At 40.4% G+C, this 3,937-nt stretch overlaps 1 pseudogene; it reads left to right on the top strand.

Moving 5' to 3' along the window:
* The first annotated feature begins 670 nt into the window (after positions 1 to 670).
* On the top strand, positions 671 to 3,032 carry LOC127486458 (general transcription factor IIH subunit 1 pseudogene; annotated as a pseudogene).
* Positions 3,033 to 3,937: the final 905 nt, after the last annotated feature.

Here is a 3,937-nt window from a genome sequence, read left to right as displayed (position 1 = left end):
AACCATCACCCATATGGGATGCTGGTGCTACAGGCTGGGACTTTAACCCACTGCACCACAGTGCTGGCCCCTATTTTGTAATCTCTGATTTACAGTCTATAAAATAATTTAAATTTGTTAACAAATATATTTTTACAAATGTTCATATATGAAAAATTATTCAAGACCGCTTGAGATTAAGGTTGAAATTTACTATATTCTTTTATTTAGAAAATCTCTTAATTTGGAGATTTTTTAAAGGATCAATTCAAAATGTAACTCAAGGAAATCAGCAGAACTATTTGGTGATAGTCTTAATTGCTAATTCTGAAATAGATTAAAAGCATCTCCTTTTAATAGTTTTTTGTTTAATTGGTGACTCTGTCAGTTTTCTACCAACTCCAGTAAGCTCTCTTTTCTTCTCTATTTCTCTGTTAAAATTGCTTCAAATTATGAGATGATTCTGTGTGCTAGCTCATTTAAGGTTTTACTTATCCATTTTAGACAAAGACCAAAGAGATCAATTGTTTAAAAACACCTGAGTCTTTATTAATAAGAGTTGTGGTTTGATTATATGCTCATTTTAAAGCATTTGAGGGACCACTTTTGAACAATGATCAAGTCTGGCCTATATTACATTAAGATGTTAAGGGATCCCCACCCCCTCGAGCCGCCATCGCAATGACGCTCCCTTAGACCTGCAGTCGGCGAGCCGCCGCGGGTTGAAGACACGGTGCTGGACCGCATCGGAGGAGCTCTAGACCAAATGGGTGGCCCGCCAGGATGCCAGTATCCTTAAGTGCTCAAGACCGGAGAGAGGAAACAAAACAGTCGGGAACCGGTGGGGGAGGGAGGGAATTAGCAGAAGGTGTCATGGCGGCCGCGCTCTGTGGTCACGTGTCCCGAAAGCCCGCCTTCGAACTTCCGGTCACGTGCCCTCAGAACCCTCGCAGCCAGCGATGGAGGCGAGACCCCCCAGTAACAGAGGCGGTGGCAACGGCTGCGGCCACTGGGTTTCCGCCTCTTCCCAGCAGCAGCTCTAAGAAGCGCAGCGGAACTCGACCTGACCCAACACAGCTACTTACTCTCTGCTCAGGGTTGTGGCTTCCACCTGCACCGTCTAACCATCATGGCAACTTCCTCTGAAGAAGTATTGCTGATTGTAAAGAAGGTGCGACAGAAGAAACAGGATGGAGCTCTGTACCTCATGGCAGAAAGAATTTCTTGGGCACCTGAAGGCAAAGATAGGTTTACAATCAGCCATATGTATGCGGACATTAAATGCCAGAAAATCAGTCCAGAAGGAAAAGCTAAAATTCAGCTTCAGCTGGTCCTGGGGACACAACAAGCTTCCATTTTTCCAATGAAAGCACAGCAGTGAAAGAGCGTGATGCAGTAAAGGACCTTCTTCAGCAGCTGCTGCCCAAATTTAAGAGGAAAGCAAATAAAGAACTGGAAGAGAAAAACAGAATGCTGCAAGAAGATCCTGTTTTGTTTCAGCTCTATAAAGACCTGGTTGTGAGTCAAGTGATCAGTGCTGAGGAATTCTGGGCCAATCGCTTAAATGTGAACACAACAGATAGTTCTTCCACATCCAACCATAAGCAGGACATTGGCATTTCTGCAGCATTTCTGGCTGATGTCCGGCCCCAAACAGATGGCTGTAATGGTTTGAGATACAGTTTAACTTCTGATATCATTGAGTCCATTTTTAGGACTTACCCAGCAGTAAAAATGAAATATGCAGAAAATGTTCCTCACAACATGACAGAAAAGGAATTCTGGACGCGGTTTTTCCAGTCCCATTATTTTCATAGGGACAGGCTGAATACAGGGTCAAAGGATCTCTTTGCAGAATGTGCCAAAATAGATGAAAAAGGATTAAAAACAATGGTTTCATTAGGAGTAAAGAACCCACTACTGGATTTGACAGCTTTAGAGGATAAGCCATTAGATGAGGGCTATGGCATTTCCTCCGTGCCGTCTACTTCCAATTCTAAGTCCATAAAGGAGAATAGTAATGCTGCCATCATCAAGAGGTTCAACCATCACAGTGCCATGGTTCTGGCAGCAGGTCTCAGGAAACAAGAAGCACAAAATGGTGAGCCCAGCAGCATTGATGGAAATTCCGGAGATGCCGACTGCTTTCAGCCAGCAGTCAAAAGGGCAAAGTTACAAGAATCCATTGAATATGAAGACTTGGGAAAAAATAATTCTGTAAAAACAATTGCACTAAACCTTAAGAAGTCCGATAGGTATTATCATGGTCCAACTCCAATTCAGTCACTACAGTATGCAACAAGTCAGGACATTATTAATTCTTTTCAAAGTATTAGGCAAGAAATGGAAGCTTATACACCTAGGTTAACTCAGGTTCTCTCAAGTGGTGCTGCCAGTTGTACCATTACAGCATTGTCACCCGGAGGAGCACTTATGCAAGGAGGGACACAGCAAGCCATAAACCAGATGGTGCCAAATGATATTCAGTCTGAATTGAAACACTCGTATGTGGCTGTTGGAGAACTTCTGCGGCATTTCTGGTCCTGTTTTCCTGTTAATACACCATTCCTAGAAGAAAAGGTAATAAAAATGAAAAGTAATTTGGAACGATTCCAGGTTACAAAGCTCTGCCCATTCCAAGAAAAAATTCGGAGACAGTATTTAAGCACAGATTTGGTGAGCCACATAGAAGAGATGCTGCAGACAGCCTACAACAAGCTCCACACGTGGCAGTCTCGGCGTCTAATGAAGAAAACGTGAGGAGTCCATGGCTGTCACATGTGATGTGAGATAGAAGAGAAATGTGACCTGCAGTGTCTCTGGAAACCTGGCCTAGTAGACATGCAGATGACCACACAGAGTGACAAGAAACACCTGCACTCTGCCGACTCCCAGAGCTGATGCTATTGTACTTGCACATGGGGAGCTGACAAGAAGAAAGGGACTGATTCAACTAAATGCTGGGGAGGTAAATTAAGGCAGAACCAAAATGAGCTAGGTTGCTAATATATATATATGTATGTATGTGTGTGTACATATATATGTGTACATATATATATTTTAAAAGACTGTTCACTGCAGTTACTCAGGAACTGCTTTTGATTCACATTAAACTGCTTTCAGAAATTTAAAAATACTTTTTTAAAGGGTGCATTGATAAAATCTGAGGTTTTTTTTGAAAAAAAAAAAAAAAAGGTGTTAAGGGGATCCTATTTCTACCAGACATTTTAAGCCTTCTTGGCATCTTTGCAGGCATTCAAAAATAAAGTTCCAAATTCTTTGGACTTTGATATTTCCAGTTGGGCCCCTGGAAATGTCAAAGGATATTTCTTTCATCTTGTAGAGACATCCACTAATTAGGCTAATTGGGTGATATTAAAGGTAGTGTCAAGATGTGAAATGGTACTAAATGTTATGATGATGTAAAATGCTATCAATACAAATGTCCAAATGCTACAAAAGTCCTATCATCTTGTTGTGTTGCTATCAGTCATGATGGTTATCTTCATGAAAAGGTCCTAGAGGCCTAAAAGAGATAAATGTTTTATAAAATCTTGCAGATGCTTTCGAAAATACTGTCTGGAGTAGGCAATCACCTCTTCTTTTTATTTAATGAGTTTATAAATTTAACCATTTACAATTTTACCTATTTAAAGTCTTTCATCATTCACATTTTGTACTAAAAATCAGATTTACTGCTCATGGAAATTGAAACATTGTGGGCTCTATGTTTAAAATGTGTCCTCTTCAAGGTTCTGAAAGACTTTTTGTACAGCAAACATTTGAAACCTTCCTTTTCAAACCAAACTAAGGGAGAGAGGGTCTTAATAATTACTTCAAAATGCATGACAATTTAGATAAGATGGTCTTAATGTCTGATCTTACCTAGAGGGACATACCTTTCCTTATGGGCATAATCTTATCTTTCTTTTTTTATTTTTATTTATTCTAAAGGTTT

The sequence above is a fragment of the Oryctolagus cuniculus genome, chromosome 15, assembly GCF_051225735.1.
Source record: "Oryctolagus cuniculus isolate XC-2025 breed Fujian yellow rabbit chromosome 15, ASM5122573v1, whole genome shotgun sequence".
Taxonomy (NCBI): domain Eukaryota; kingdom Metazoa; phylum Chordata; class Mammalia; order Lagomorpha; family Leporidae; genus Oryctolagus; species Oryctolagus cuniculus.
The sequence above is the reverse complement of the archived record's forward strand: the minus strand, read 5'-3'. Positions and strand labels throughout refer to the sequence as shown.